General features: G+C 38.8%; 1 pseudogene; it reads right to left on the minus strand.

Moving 5' to 3' along the window:
* The window catches only part of LOC132281405 (uncharacterized), a 48,022-nt pseudogene that overhangs the window by 15,786 nt on the left and 14,600 nt on the right, over nt 1-17,636 (minus strand).

The raw sequence follows: 17,636 nt of genomic DNA on the forward strand, positions 1-17,636 counted from the left end.
AGTCAAAACATTAAATCAAAATCCCTTTTTAAAGAATTTTGGTCTGATGAGATCGATTAAATACTAAATTTTCCACTTGGCAATCTTAGACAACTCGTTGAATAGATCATTTTAGAATCCCGAAAAATAATTGATTGAATGCAAAAAAGCAGCAACTAAATAGGATGAGAATTAGGTGCGTACGACAATCCATGCCATGTGACTAAAATTGAATTATTTGATTTAGTACATGATAATGTAGAAGATAGCGACAATACACGAACAAATTATATAAAAAAAAAAAACAGTTCCATAGTTGCAGAAATAATTTATTCAAACTTCACTAAGATCCTTATTTCTGCAAAATTACCAAATGACTACAAGTTTCATGATTTTCAACAATTCAAACTTAAATAATTTTTTTTAAAAAAAACGTAAAATATATGCACATGTATCAATATTTTTAATATATAATGTCCAACAAAATTTTTGCCAGTAGAATATTAAAAAACAGGTATTTATATTAATGATTGTCAAGTCAATTGATAACATAAACTGATCTACAAATTTATTTTTTATATATATATTACTAGTATATGCATGAGATAGAAAGCGAACCTGAAATCTGCAGATGTAGTAATCATTGCCATAGAAGGCACGCAAGGACTCGGGGGCTTCCTCTTGGGGCTTCTAGGTGTGAACACAACACTCATATTCACCAATGCCTTCACTCTGTCAGGTCTGTACAAACACAGCCACCAAGCTATGATTGCTCCCCAGTCATGGCCCACCACGAACACCTGGCTTTGGTCGGGTGCCTCGGCGTCGAGGAGGGCAATGAGATCCCCGACGATTTGTAAGGTGGTGTAGCCTGTGGCGGAGGTGGTGGTGACCCCGGTGGTGTACGTCACCGTAGCCGTGGAGGTCCGGAGCCACTGCCCGGTAACCGTGGGCCGCCATGTAGAGGATCTGGTGTCTCCATGTGTACCAGAGTTCAGGGAAGCCATGGAGGAACAGGACCGCTGGGCCTTGGCCCCTTTCTGCTACGTGCATGTTTATGCCATTCACATTCACTGTCTTGTGCTGTATTCCCTCCATCTCTCTCTCTCTCTCTCTCTCTCTCTTTATAAACTCTCTCTCTACCAGAAATGAGTAAGAACTGTGAAATGTGAACTGGGAAGTTATAGGGGTCTGGTTGGTTCTATGGAAAAGGAAAGAGAAAGATGAGAAGGTCAAGTGGTGAAAACTGAAAAGGAGAGAAGAATGAGAATTGATTACTACTTCTAAAAGATGGGCATGTACCCTACAAATTAATTTTATGGAAATCAAGGATAAAGATAGCGAAGAGCTTGCAGATTATACAACCTATATTATCGGGCCAATTTTATGTGATTTGGTTTTAAATTTGTTAAAGCTTTGAGAAAATGGAAGAAAGAAAGAGGTGTGGATGGAAGATAGGAAAGTAAGAAATAAATTTGTTTTGTTCAATAGAAAGTAGACAAGGAGAAAAAGAATAATAACAAAATTTATTTCTTTTGTTATTTTGGAGTTCATCAAAAGGTTAAACGGATAGGCTGACTCAATTTCTTACGAATAATTTCAACCAATCGTTTTGACTTGAAAAGATCATAGTTTGATCGGAAACAGCCCAAGGGACTAAATTTTAAGTGCTGAAGTTTTTAAATAGCAATTAAAAAATAAATATTTTTTGATAACTTTTTTAATTTTCAGCGTTATTCATGCCATTTTTAGTGACATTCAAATTGCATAATCAAATGCACTTAATTTAATAAGCGATTAATCCGTGCAAATTAAGTGCTAAATTGAGTTATCAAACAACATTTAAGTCGCAAAAATCAGCAACTTAGCGGCTCAAGTAGGGTGCCTTTTGTCCGAATTCAATCAATTAGGTTTCTAATTTTAAATATTTTGGAATTTTTGTTAGAAGTTTACACGGATTTTGAATTACTTGTTTTTCTGGTATTAGTAGTTTTTAGCAATTAGTTTTCTTATTTATTTTTGCAGAATTTTTGGAGAAAGTTTGATTTTGAGCAGTTTCTGCTGCTAGTTTCCTTATATTTTTACGATTTCTTATGCTGTTAGACTACTTATTTATAAATATATGTACTACAGTTGAATTTTTTTGAACTTTGTAGATACAAAGTTACGCTACCCTGTGGATTCAAAATAACCCTTATTCCATGTGAACAGTTTCATAGTCACGAAGAGAGTAGGGAAGATAAGTGAGACTATTATAAAAGTTTTTAAATACTACTATTCTGAATTATATAAATATAATAAATTATCCTAAATTAAAAACTTTCTTTTCTCATCACCTAATGAATGATAAATTGTAAGTATATTCTCTTCTTTTCCATCAAACCAATCAAAAATATCTTTAGGATGTGTCATATGTCCTGTGATTCCTACTTTTTTCCCTTCCATCCAATTTTTATTCTTTTCTACCGAACGAAGCATAAAGAGAAGAAAAATAAAAAATAAAAATACATTTACCATCCAAAATATAGTTTTCAAAAATTCACAAAACAAAAATTTATTCTTAGAAAATTACAAAGACAGTTCTCCGAAAATAAAAAGGCCTGTTTGATTTGTCACTCAGAAAATAGTTTTATGTTTTCAGAGTACTAAGAATAAAAAAACTTTACAAAACTCTGTTTGATTTAATTTTCTAAATTTTTTAATGAAAATTTAGTTATAAAAGGCTTGTTTTTAAATAATTTTCTTTTATATTTATCTTAAATCAATTATATATTTTTGAGAACTGTTTTCCGAATTAGAAACAAAGTAGGCCCAATTTTTATTTATTTTTTGACTGATTTTTTTAAAAAATAATTCCCAAAAATTATTAACAAAACAAATTTTTGTATAAATTTATGAATTTCTGAAGAAAACTAAATCAAGCTTAGCATTTTAGTTGCTAGAAAAGTAGAGTCCCTCTATCCCATGTAATTTGTCCCACATGAGTGGTCTCTTTTTTTTTTTTTTAGTTAAAGATGAGTGGTCTCTCTTTCCTTTCTGTGACATCCCAAATTAGTCACCTCACTCAATATAAATGCTATCTTTCTATAATTATCTTCAAATTTTTAAATAATTCTCAACTTCATAATATACATATTTAAACTTAAATCAAAACTTATAATTTTATTTTTTTGAAATTTTTTATTTTTAAAAAATAATTTTAAAAGTACGTAATACATTAATGGCATGTGGAGTTATACTACCAAAAAAAGGACAATTAATATGTTATCGAGGAGTAAAACAGTAAAGTTAAGATAATGAAAAGAAAATAATTAAATTAACCATTGGTTTATTATGTGAGCAAATAGAACAAAATTTTTAATGTATTTAATGAGTATATCACGCACGGTTTTGCCTACACCAACACTCCCCTCATTTTGAAAAATAAGAAAATTATACAATTTTCGATGCTTTGGTAAATAGAGCAGAAAGTGCCCAATATATTCGAACGGAAAATGAGCATTGCCTTCGTTTTTTTGGCCTTTTTTTTTTTTCCTCAACATAATTAAACTAAAGTACCGTGTGGAGGGAAAAAACTCCCTCCAATAAAAAGCGCACACGTCACCACTACCCATATCTACATTCCAAGGACATATAAGGCCCATCATGCTCAAGCCCAAGATGAGGGTATTTACAGCCCAAGACCATTGTTATTTGTCCTCCAACTTCTATCAAGGCCGAATCAAGAAGTCATCAGCCCAGCTTATGAGTATTTAACATCCGGCCTGTTACTCAAGCCCAGCCGGATCAAAATATATTCGGCCCAAGAATGCACAAGTCCTACCATTTGAAGGATTTACTGTAGAAGGAAAATTCTGATAGGAAGTTCTGTACAAGGCAAGTTCTATGTATGGAAAATTCGACAATGGAAAAAACTCTATTAGAAAAGAATGGTTATATAGAAAGAATTGGAGGGCAAGCAACGCGAGTCCTACCATAATCTTGCAATCTTTTGTATATAAATAGAGGCTAAGACCTCCAATAAAGAATCAAGCAATTCTACGCTTCTCTACACACTGTTCTTATTTATTTTTATTGTTTTTGAGTGAGTTGTTTTATTTTTCTCAATCATTATTGGTTGGGCGAAATTTTGCACCTACACTTTGGCGCCGTCTGTGGGAAGCGTATAGAAATATACTCCCACTTGTTCTTCAAATTAAATCCTTTAATCGTGTCTGGAATGTCAAACGGAGAGTCAGCAATGAATCAACAGATAGAATTGATGCAAAAGATGCGAGAAGAGTTCTTGCACCAATTTGAGACACTCCGGCAAGCAAACGATACGAGTGTCGCCCAGATAGCTGCGCTTCAGCAGCAGACTCATACGCTGCACACGGCCATGGCCAGGCTAACGCCACAACCACCACCAGGCGATGCTGCGGCACCGCCCCCCAACCAGAATTTACCTCCGATTCACGAGCCTCCAGCCAACGAGACACGGTACAGCAAGACAGAAAAGGTAATCCTGGCGTTAATTTATGCCAAGAGGAAACTTCGACATTACTTCGAGTCTCACAGCATAGTGGTACTTACAAATCACCCTATACGGGCTATCCTAGCTAAACCAGACCTGTCTGGTTGAATTACAAAATGCGCTATTGAACTTAGCTCTTTTGACATCACCTATGCACCGAAGGTATCTCACAAGGGGCAGTCGGTAGCGGATTTCCTACTAGAGTACGAAGATCAACCTGAGGAACCGACACTTCAAGAGCCATACTGGGAGTTACGAGTTGATGGCTCTTCCAACCGGAAAAGGGCCGGGGCCAGGATTGACATCACAACACCCGAGGGTACCAAGCTGCAGCAGTCAATTTTGCTAGATTTCCCATCTACTAATAACGAGGCCGAGTATGAGGCGATGCTCGCCGGACTTCGGCTAGCTAAACAGCTACAGGTACGATGTTTAAAAGTTTTTAGTGACTCACAGCTTGTGATCAATCAAGTGACAGGGCAATATTCTCCCAAGGAGGAACGTATGAAGTCGTACAAAGATGCTGTAGAGAGTGCTATGCGGGAGTTTGATCAAATCAAGTTCCATCAGGTACCACGAGATGAAAATGCCGAAGCAGATCGATTGGCTGCAGCCGCATCATCTTCAGATGAAGAGTTGATTCGGCTTGTTCCAATCGATGTTCTCGAAGAGCCCAGCATTAATCCCCAGCAAGAGGTGATGGTGATCCCGGAAGTACCACGCGAGCCCTGCTGGATTGATCCAATCGAGGCCTACCTCAAGGAAGGGGTTCTCCGGAATCAGAAAGCTGAGGCAAGGAAGCTCAGGCTTACCGCGGCTAAGTACGCAATCATCAATAACCAGTTGTACCGAAGGTCATTCTCCGGTCCCTATCTCAAGTGTTTAACCCCTACTGAGGCTCTCACAATTCTAAAACAAGTTCATGAAGGAGATTGTGGAAACCACTCCGGAGGAAGATCCCTTGCACACAAAATTCTAACCCAGGGGTATTTTTGGCCATACTTGGCTCGGAATGCCGAGGAATACTCAAGAAGATGTGACAAGTGTCAGCGCCATGGTCCAATAAAGCATCAACCTGCCGAAGGTTTGCACGCCATGGCTAATCCATGGCCGTTCGCCCAATGGGGGATTGATATAGTAAGACCATTACCCAAAACCATGGAAAAAAAAGAGCATGTGCTTCTGGCCACGGATTACTTCACCAAGTGGGTGGAAGCTGAAGCCTTCTCTAGCGTCACCCACGAAGAAGTAAAGCATTTCATTTGGAGCAACATTATTTGCCGGTTTGGGGTACCAAAAGTCATCGTAATGGACAATGGTAAGAACCTCGATAACAGAAGTACAAGAAAGTTCTTTAGTGAACATGGAATCCTGCAAAAATTGGCTACAGTTAGTCATCCACAAGGCAATAGGCAAGCTGAAATAACTAACCGCACGATATTCGGGTGCTTAAAGAAAAAATTGGAGAAATTGAAGACTAAGTGGTACGAGAATCTCCCTCAAGTGCTTTGGGCCTATCGAACCACTCCAAGATGACCCACGGGAGAAAGCCCATTTGCTATGGCATATGGATCCGAAGCTGTCATTCATACCGAGTCCATAATCCCAACCCTTCGGACATCCTTGGTACTGGAGGGGAACAATGAGCAACAACTCGAACATAGTCTTAATTTGGTGGACCAAAGAAGAGATGCAGCAGCAATTCGTCTCGCGGCATACCAACAGCAGGTGTGTAACAGTTATAACAAACGCGTCAGATTCAGGAGCTTTGTGGTAGGCGATTGGGTTTTGAAGCAGGATACAGCTCATGTAAAGAAACTGGAACCTAATTAGACCGGACCCTACAGGGTTACCGAAGTAGTGGGGAAAGGAGCATATCGTTTGGCCGAAGCTGGCGGACGTCCCATTGCGCGTCCTTGGAACGCAATACACCTGAAAAGGTATTTCCATTAGTTAAGTTTGTCCATTTTGCTACAACTTCTTTACAAATAAAGCTGCGTATGTCCACAGTCAGACAAGCTTTTCTTTATTTTGCTATTTTTGTTTCTTTTTATAAAAATGGGGGGCCATACTATGCATGGCATTTCGTCTGATTTTTTTCAGTCTGATTTTTTCACAAAAACAAAAAAAAAAAAAAAACAAAAAGCAAAAAGCAACAAAACATGAGTTATGGCCTGTGCTTAAACCTTTCTATCCTACATCGACAAAAAAGTATGTGCCACATTCTGTTATATATGGAAATATTCAAATAGTTAATCACGGTGTAAGGAGGGCCCACTGGTATTTAAGGCTGTCAAGCTCAATACCAGAGGCATTCCTTACACTGACTTTTTTGACGAAATTTAGTCTATGTCCCACATCGGATAGAAATAGAAAAGAAATGCGGTTCATATATGCGTGGTCCACAACATTTGGCTGCCAAGAAGGGAGTATCAGTAGAGGCAGGTCTCTAAAGTCAACAAATGGAAAACTTCACAGCCACTGTTACTCGCTTTCTTGGCCTCCTATCATTTTTGAGTCCTCGGCCTCATGATAAGTGGAAAAATATAAAACAAACCTCCCCTCAGGCTCAGCGCCGGGGAGTAATTCATTCGCCTCGGACCTTAAGTGTCCGGTTCGGCACAACCTCCCTTCAGGCTCAGCGCCGGGGAGTAGTTCTCTCGCCTCGGACCCTAAGTGTCCGGCTCGGTAAAACCTCCCCTTTGGCTCAGCGCCGGGGAGTGATTCATTTAAACCTCCCCTCAGGCTCAGCGCCGGGGAGTAATTCATTCGCCTCGGACCTTAAGTGTCCGGTTCGGCACAACCTCCCCTCAGGCTCAGTGCCGGGGAGTAGTTCTCTCGCCTCGGACCCTAAGTGTCCGGCTCGGCAAAACCTCCCCTCTGGCTCAGCGCTGGGGAGTGATTCATTTAAACCTCCCCTCAGGCTCAGCGCCGAGGAATAATCCATTCACCTCGGACCTTAAGTGTCCGGTTCGGCACAACCTCCCCTCAGGCTCAACGCCGGGGAGTAGTTCATTCGCTTCGGACCCTAGGTATCTGGCTCGGCAAAAATCTCGCCTCGGACCCTAAGTGTTCGGCTCGGCGAAAATCTCACCTCGGACCCTAAGTGTTCGGCTCGGCGAAACCCCCCTCCGGCTCCACGCCAGGGAATGTATAATTCGGCTCGGATCCTAAGTATCCGAGACAGCTTCAGACCCTAAGTGTCCTATTCAGCATTAGTCCTCCACGACTCAGTACCGAGGGATAATTCGCCTCGAATCCTAAGTATCCGAGACAGAATTGGACCCTAAGTGTCCTATTCAGCAATATCCCTCCACACTCAGTGCCGAGGAGTAATTTGCTTTAGACCTCTGGTACCCGGATCATAACTCTTTCCACCAGACTCCAAGTGTTTAATACCCTGTGGATGCGGATATATCATAAGTTCATCATACTCCACCTCACATCAGGAACACATGAGAAGGAAAGAGTATGTATACGTCTACTACAGGCAAATAAAAGGCAAGGAGGGTTCATTTAACAGTTAAATCATTGTCCATATGAATCATCCTGCGATATCAACTAAACTGTTAAAAGGATCTCCATCTTCCCACAATCCTTGCGTTTTCACGGATAGCATAAATCCGAAGCATAAAGACAATGTTTAGTGTTTAAACACATTACCAGACAGAGAAATATGAACAGTATCAAGAGCATACAGCAAAAACAAGTCAGGCAAGCCTAAAATGAAAAATTATATTCATTATCCCAAAACAGGCTGTTCATAAAAACAAAATACATGGCTCTACTTCCTTTTCGGATCGAAGGGAGTAGATTCAAAAGCATCCACTACATTAGGACTTGAGGTAGGAGGAGCTGAAGCCGCAGGAGCAGGGGAGCTAGGAGTACCCTTCAGGTGTGCCTTCACCATCTCGGCAAAGCGGATTTCAGCTTCCAAAGCCTCTGGCCCTTCATCGTATGGGAAGTGCACCCCCACTTTCTTGTCAAAGGCGTCCAGATCCATCGTCTTAGGGCCTGAGCCCTGATTATAGCCAGACCGGAACGCTTTAGCACTAGCCAGGTGCGCCAGACAAGAGTAGCGCCCCTGCATTTGCTTCCCCGCCTTGAAGCAAGTAGTAAGAGCCTCGGTCAGGCGTTGAACCTCGGCCTGAAGAGAATCCACCTTAGCCTCAGAGGCTGACAACTGCCTCTTATACGCATCCTTGGCTTCAGAAGCTATCTTCAGATTGGTAGAGGCAGTAGTGGCTTTCTTCTCTGCATTGTCAAGATCCTTTTCCAACTTCTTGATGGAGAGGGATTGAGCTTCAGCAGTGGCGCAGAGGGCCATGGTGTGGTATAGACTCTGTGTAACAGGGAAGCAAATATAAGCATAAATAGAAACATAAGCAAGCAAGAGTAACTTAATTCTGAAGGAGCAATGCGAACCTCTGTGGCCCGGACTGGGGCAGAAGGGAGTAGTTGCTCCAACCCCATTTGGCTGATGGCTTCCTCGTCCTTTGGGAGCCACATTCCTCGAGCCACTGCCAGTGCAGTTGAAGGGTCTGTAATCACAGAATCCCCTGAGTGCAGGACTGACCTGTCAGCCCTGGTGAAGGAAGGAGTCCAAGGAGCCTCAGTCTCAGCTAGAACAAAGGCCCTGACTTCATCTTCAGGTTCGACCTCTCCAGCCTTTTTCCCTCTGCTTTTAGAAGGGACCTTGCCCTTACCAGAGGATGAGGGGTTGAGGCGAGATTTCTTCAATGGTGGTTCCTCAACCTCCACTTCATCCTCAGTTGATCCAATGACGACTAAGGGTTGGGCATCTTCGGCTTTCTTTTTTAAAGCCTCAGCCCTCTGTATCTCCTCCTCAGTCATGGGGAAACTGTCAAAGGATGGTAGAGACAGATCCATGAGGTCTGCAGCAACGGCACTGGAGGCAATGTCCTTGAGGTTTGAAGAAGTTAGCAGGTCCTCGATAGGCGAGGGGTCACTCCAGACTCGTTCCTCAAGAAAAGAAAGTTTGTTCCTTGCTGCGGAGGATGGGAATGTAGCTGAAAAAACACCAAGAAACTCATAAATACGGCGAAATATTAAGACTTGGCAAGGAAAACAGCCAGAACACTTGGTATGAAGGGAGGTTAAATATTCTATACCTAATTTCCCGAATTTGCGCCGGATAGGGAGCACAATTGATTGGGACACGAACCATTTTCCTTTAACTACAACCATCCTTTCTTTCCATTTCTTTTCGGATGAAGGAGGTTTGTGCATATCCTCTGATGAAGGGGAGAAGTAAAAAAGAAGCGACCAGGCTCGGTCCCATGCTTAGATATATTGTAAGTAAGCAGAAGGTCGGCAAAGGTCAAATCCAGAGCCTCTAATTTCCGGCGCACCAACAGTGCCGAAAGGATGCGAAAGAAATTAGGATTTACCTGAAGGGGGCAAGACCTAGCTTATTGAAAACTAAATGATAGAAGGGATAAAGAGGGAATCGGAGGGCGTTAAGGTGCCCTACCGAAAGAAGTAACTCATCCTCCTCAATTCCCTCGCCGGAGGTGAAATCGGCACCATCGAGATATTCTGTAATTTCTACTCCCTCAGGAATATCAAATTCTTCCATTACCGAAGCAATAGAGAACTTGATGCGGCGAATAGAGATGATTGCTTTCTTCTCTTCATGGGTAAGAACATAATCAGAGCCTGAGGTGGATGTTTCGGTTGGAAGAGGGGAAGTACCTAATGGATTCAACGAAGGGCGATCTGTAGAAACCCTAGGAGGGGGAGCCCTAATGCGAACGGGGGAAGATGAAGGTGTGGATTTAGAATCCCCAAGGTCTACACGTTCGGGAGTAGATGAAGTACTTATAATGAAAGATTGAAGAGAAAGATGCGAAACTAACCTAACAAAGCGAAGGAAGCGATGGAATGAAGGACGCAGAAGTGCAGCAAGGGCAAATGTAACTCTTGCAAAATTTTGTGTGACGGAGTAATAATGAAAGACCACGAACCGTTTCTGAAGCAAAGTAAAAACCGGTTTCAATTCCCTCTTTAATAGGAGCCGTCACTCAATTAAAAATGGAATTTGGGGCAAAGTGTGGAAGGAAAAAACTCCCTCCAATAAAAAGCGCACACGTCACCACTACCCATATCTACATTCCAAGGACATATAAGGCCCATCATGCTCAAGCCCAAGATGAGGGTATTTACAGCCCAAGACCATTGTTATTTGTCCTCCAACTTTCATCACGGCCGAATCAAGAAGTCATCAGCCCAGCTTATGAGTATTTAACATCCGGCCTGTTACTCAAGCCCAGCCGGATCAAAATATATTCGGCCCAAGAATGCACAAGTCCTACCATTTGAAGGATTTACTGTAGAAGGAAAATTCTGATAGGAAGTTCTGTACAAGGCAAGTTCTATGTATGGAAAATTCGACAATGGAAAAAACTCTATTAGAAAAGAATGGTTATATAGAAAGAATTGGAGGGCAAGCAACGCGAGTCCTACCATAATCTTGCAATCTTTTGTATATAAATAGATGCTAAGACCTCCAATAAAGAATCAAGCAATTCTACGCTTCTCTACACACTGTTCTTATTTATTTTTATTGTTTTTGAGTGAGTTGTTTTATTTTTCTCAATCATTATTGGTTGGGCGAAATTTTGCACCTACATGCCGTTAAGGCATTGTTTGACTGACACAAACAGTGCCTTAAATACTTTTTTGGGCCAAAAAAAGTTTTAAAAATTTGGAAAAACATGAATTTTTTTTTTTTTCCTTTTCAAAAATTTCAATGTTCCTAATGACATTATAGCCATTTTTGGTACTGTTTGGCTGACCCAAACAGTGCCTTAACATCTATATTGGCTAACCAAACAAAAATATTTTTTTCCCCTAACAAATTGAAATTTATTTTAAAATATGATTTTTTTATTAAAAAAAAAAATGTGTATTTGTTTTCACCTCTATAAATTAATAAATCAAATGATATTAGATATTGTGTTGTTTATAATATTTCATTCTGTTGACCTTGAATGACTTTTGATGATTACAATTCATTAATGAGATTCTATGCGTACTAATATCTATCTTGAGTCAAATCACAGCTCTTAGTATCCATCAAGGCATATCAAGAAAACCACAGATGAAAAGTTGCATCACAACACAGACGGATCATAAAGGAAATACTAAAGACATCAAGTCTGAATCGGAAGCTATTAAGATCATCCAAGCAATCAAATGATCATGCAAATACTAATGATCAAGGGGTAGCTAAGGTGGTGAGGGAATAGGAACCTTTGTCAAAGTATGTATGAACATTTTGAAGCTTACATATCTAGGGTTATACATTAAATCACTTGCATGATAATCAAGAAACATAAACATCATGTGTAAATTAGAATAGGTTTCTTGAAAGTGAAGTTCCATTTCAGCCGACTGAAATGGAAAGACAATTTGAATCGGACGACCGATTTGGGCAGTAGCTAAGCTAAAACTGAAGTCACAACCGGTCGACTGAAATACCATTTCGGATGACCAAAGTATAGCTGCAACAAGGCCTCAGGCTATTTTAGATGACCGAAATAAAAGCCTAATTCATTTCGGCCAACTAAAGTAAAAAATGCAAGACAGTCTCAGGTTATTTCGAACGACCGAAACAAACTGTTGATTCAAAGGTCAAATGGTACCCTATGGCACCAATGACACCCAAGGGAACAAGATCTAGTTCAAACTAGACCATGTACGCCATTAGATGGCTTAATCAAAGTCAACAAGGTCCTGTGGGGTCAAACAAATGCACTTAACCTGTCTGGGCAACAAACCAAACAAAACCCACAAGGCAGCTTCATTTCGGTCGACCAAAATGGAGCTTTGGTCGGTCGAAATGAGTCAGGAAAAAAAAAGAAAAATGAGCCTTCATTTCGGTTGACCGAAATGATAAACCGGTCGATCGATTTGTGGCTCGAGATGAAAAATGGCTACTAGAATTGGATTTTTACTGTTCAATTACAATTTAAAAGGCCATCGGTCGACCAAAACAAGCCACCGGTCAACCGAAGCAGGTCAAAAATGTGAAGAATGAACCCGTTGTGCACAAAAAATGAAGAGAAATTCATAAGTCTTAAATGGATCCCCCATAACATGATCAAATTACGTTATATGCTATTATATGATGATGTGAACATACACGCAAGTGTAAAATGGTATTTTAAACATGCTACAATGGCCTATGGCCATATTATAATTCATTTACAACACTTGACATGTTAAACCTCCAAGTTAGAAAAATTACATTTCATAAATAAAACTTAAACATGCTAACACTTGCACGTAAACGAGAATGCATTAAAAGAAACCTCAATCTACAAATCACCCAAGGCAAGTGCAAATCTCCAGATCTTGAAACCTGTACCTGAAATATGCCCCAGTAACTTTGGGGTGAGCAACATAAAGCTACTCGTAGGAAATGAGCATGCATCGACCTAACGTTTTACAAGTTTGCATGATTTAATCATTGTGGTTCATTCCACATAGCGTCTATGTCAAAGGTGAGACTCAGGGAGCATCCTAAGCTACCTTAGACCATTTCTAACATAAATCATATCCTCTATGACATGATATATATTCTCAAGGTCATCAACTTGAAATCCAAAATACAAAAACGATAAAAGTGGGTAATGCCACCTAACGTCTATATTCCAGATGAATCTATAGGATCATTCCTAAGTTGCATTTGAACAATATAGCATAGATGTACTTAACAATATCAAAACCTGCAATGATTCATTTGAAATCATAATGCATAAATGTACTTAACAACATTAAAAACATGCTATGATTCATTCAAAATCATAATGCATAAATGTACTTAACAATATTAAATCGCCAATAACCAAAACCACAAGTCACAATTAAACATTGGTTGTCAACTTGTAATTGAATGCGAAATCAAATAGTGGAAGACTTGGACATCACGTCTCGGGGTAAACCAAGATCAAAATGGTTATTCCGGGCATTAACCCGCTGGGAAGACCACCCTAGTGTGCACTATCTCAATTGTGGAGAACTCATACCTCCCGCACTAGAGCCAAACTCTAGCCATATCACAGTAACAATGTCCCAAGTGACTCAAAAATAAATAAGTTAATAACTTATATACGTATTAAAAAGTACACAAAACTACCTTCATGCACAAGTAGGTTGAAACCACACAATACATGCTCTAAATCTACAACTACTATAGGATGACAATGTCGAATCTTCAGAGTGTGATTCATTACACGCTATAATAATATCACATGTCGAATCTTCAGTGTGCGACTCGTTACACGCTATAACAGTATAATCCAATATTGAAAACATAAACTCATAAATTCATTACAAGTCTCAAATCATGCTTTAAACATACTACCAATGTCAAATACATGATTAATCATTAATGCAATAGAAACGAAAATTAATTAAATCAACTAATTAATTTCTTTAGGTTTTAAATCTCAACTAAATAATCTCTAATTAATACATGTTAAACAACATAGCATGGTCATTACATATACCATATCAAAAACTTAATTTAAACTAATGGAACCTTTAAATAGATTTTAATTACGCCTTTTAATTAAAATCTCTAGATTTTTATACTCATCCAAATACTCTCAAATTAAAGTATATTAATGAACATGCCAAGACTTAATTTAAAAGCATATCACAACTTAATTTTATGCGAGGTACGTCCATGATAATTAAACTTTCACAAAAGAAAAATATTAAATAAAAGTTACAATTCTTTTCCAAATAATCCAAATTTAATATATATTAACAAACATACTAAAGCTTAATTTTCTAGTATGCCACAATTTAATTCTAAGTTGCATATCATCATGAGAATTAAATCTTAATCATAGAAAATAATTAAATTAAATTCTACATTATGAACAAAAACATTCATACAAGTTGTATAATCATGGGAAACACTCAATACAACACATACATAATCCTAAAACATCCCCTACCTCAATTTGAAATGAAAATCTCAAAAGCCACCAAAATGAAACGGCTCCGAATCCGACAATACTTCGAGGTTTTATCGGGGACAACGTCGTGAACAAGAACCCCAAGGAAGCCCCATCAAAATCACAACTTAACTTCAAATCCAAACTCAAAATGGCCAAAACAAGATTCCAATCGGTGGAATCGAAGGCCTTGCCAAGGCCAACATATAACACAAAGGCACTACGGCGTTTCACTAAAGAGAAGAAGCTTAAAAGAGGAGAGAGAAGGTGGTAGCCCGTGGCAACCAATGGTTGCCATGGAATCCTGTCAAAAGAGGGGAGAGAGAGAGAGAAAAATCTGATTTTTCAATTAAAGGTCCCTTATTTATAGAAAATCTCAAAAAGTGCCCTGAACGGGCCCCGCCGGGTCCGTAAAAGTGAAATTTGAGCATACACGCTCAAACGGCAAAACTCTGTGAACGAAAAAGAACCAAAATGAGAAAAGATAAATAATGGAAGAAACAACATTGAAAATCGAGTCCCGAGCAGAGATATATGCCCCGAACAAGTCCGACGGCAACTAGGTCCAAAAACCCTGAAACTGGGAAAAAACGACCAGAAAGAAAATCTAAGAGTACACGACTCGATGAAAAGTGAAAATGAATCCCATACGAGGATCTAGGCTCAAAATAAGACTTTCTGCAATAACTTTCATTAATTGCACATGGCCCCTCTAAAAAGTGAAAACTGCACTAATGGCCCAGACTGAAAATATCTTCCAAAAATATTTTCTTAAAAAACCCTGAAATAAAATATCTTTGAAAGATATTTACGAAAAATACCCCAAGAAATGGAAATGTTTCTGAAGAACTATGCATCCATGCCCTATGGACACCGGGAACAACCAGAGTACTTTTCTGCAAAAGTAAAGGTACGTATTTCGTGAAAACCACTTAGAATGAAGATACGTGAAATCGAAAATCAACTCCGAGCACAAAAAGTGAGGTTATGCCAACAAAGTGATAAACGGGAAAAAGACAAAATAGGGAAAAAGACAAAAAATGAATAGTGTTCAAAAAGTGAAAATATGGAAATGACTCAATCCTTAAAGGAAGTTGTCAATCCAAAGAAAAGAGTCTCAGAAACTATTTTTGAGCACTAGAGATGACACTAAGTGACGAGAAACCAAACTCAGAAAGGGAAAGATCAACGAAAAAAAAAAAAATCCGTGAAAATCCGAGAAAGGGAAAGGAAGAAAATGACCGGGTCATTACATTATTAGCGAGGGAAGAATCAAAGGTTAAGGAGATGAAATGGAGGAGAGAAGGAAAAAGGAAAAAGAAGAGAAGGAGGGGTGCAGCCCTCAACCGTGGGTAGAGAGAAATGATCTAAAAATTTCCTTCTCCTCCCCCTATTTATAATATTTCAAAAAATAACCCCCGAACGGGCTCCTCACAGCCCTGAAAAGTGAAAACTGCGCAGACGCGCTCAAATGGGAAAAGTCCATGAACAAAAATGAACCGACATGAAAAGACATGAACAAAGGAATAAACGGAGTCGAAAACCGAGTCCTGAACAGAAAGATATGCCCCGACAAGTTCGGTGGCAACCGGGGTCAAAAACTGGGAAAAATGACTGGAAGACAATTCTAAGAGTACGCGACTCGACAAAAAGTGAAAATGAAGCCCGTACAAGGATCCAAGCCCAAAACTAGACTCTTGGCATTAACTTTCGTTAATTGCACAAAGGCCCCAATAAAAAAGGGAAATTACACAAACGACCCAAAATGAAAATATCTTCCAAAAGATACTTTCTTAAAACCCCTAAAGCAAAATATCTTCAAAAGATATTTACGAAAAATACCCCAAGAAAGAAGAATGTTTTCGAAGAAACTTTACATCCATACCCCTACGGACACAGTGAACGACCAGCGTACTTTTCTACAAAAACAAATATACACATTTCATGGAAACCAAATGGAATGAAAGTACATGAAGTCAGAAATCAAATCTGAGCTCAAAAAGTGAGGTTATGTGAAAGAAGTAACAAACGGGAAAAAGACGAAAAAGACAAAAAAGAAAAATGTCCGAAAAAAAAGAAAGGAGATGACATGATCTTCACAAGAATGATACCAATCTCCCAAAAGAATAAGTGTCAGAAACTATTCACGAGCACTCACGATGATCTGAAGGGTCAAAACTCGGACTCAGAAAGGAAAACATAAACGAAAAAAAAAAATCCTTAAAAGCAGGGAAAAAGAAAGGAATGAAAATGACAGGCTCATTACATCTGGTTTGTTCTATTGCTTCTATGACTGCAAGAATCCTTGTTGGGAAGGATCTCAAAATTTTCCTGACAATTTTTTGTTCACTTATTTCTCTACCTAGGTTTTGAGAACAAGTAACAATGTCCATTAGTTTAAGATAAAACTCAGAAAAAGTTTCATCTTCTTCCATTCTAATATCCTGAACCATAAGTTAGTTAATGGGTTTTAACAAACTTTTCTTTCTCAAAAATCTTGTAGTCATCTGAAGGTCTATTGAGTGTATCATCTTTATCTTTGGACATATTAACACTATTATATTATTGCTTAACTACCACGCAAATACTCTGACCTTTAGAAACAACCATCTTTCCTATTTCAAATAATGGAGTTTGTTGAAAAGATCCACCTTCCCTAATAATGCTATCCATATTAATTTTCTGAAAACAAAAATAAATTTTTTTTTTTTTTTTTTTTTTAAAAAAATTATTCCACAAGGAACAACTCAATGTGTAGAGGATGTCTCTAATACCAAATTTGAGTTTCACAATGCAGAATGGATGTGAAAGTTTGTATTAAAAATAACCTAGAGGGGGTGAATAGGTCTTACTTGCTCCTTTTTCAATTTTTGTTTATTTTAATTTTTACTAAAATAAAACTAAAATCAAACCCATAAAGCAATAAATGCAAGTAAAGTAAATAAATTTTGAGAGATGACATCGGATTTTTAACGAGGAAACCTTGATTGGCAGAAGAGACCAATCGTTCTGGAAAAAAACCTCGAGGACTTATAGTGTCCTGAGCAAAAAGATCCACAATGTTTGAAGCAAAGTACAATGGACTCTAACTTAGGCTCACACCCTATCATTCTACCAAAAATGAATTACTGATAATCCCTGACTTTACGACT

Source organism: Cornus florida, unplaced genomic scaffold, assembly GCF_030987335.1.
Source record: "Cornus florida cultivar Cherokee Brave unplaced genomic scaffold, ASM3098733v1 CherokeeBrave_3.0.0_Hap2_Chr11, whole genome shotgun sequence".
NCBI classification, from domain to species: domain Eukaryota; kingdom Viridiplantae; phylum Streptophyta; class Magnoliopsida; order Cornales; family Cornaceae; genus Cornus; species Cornus florida.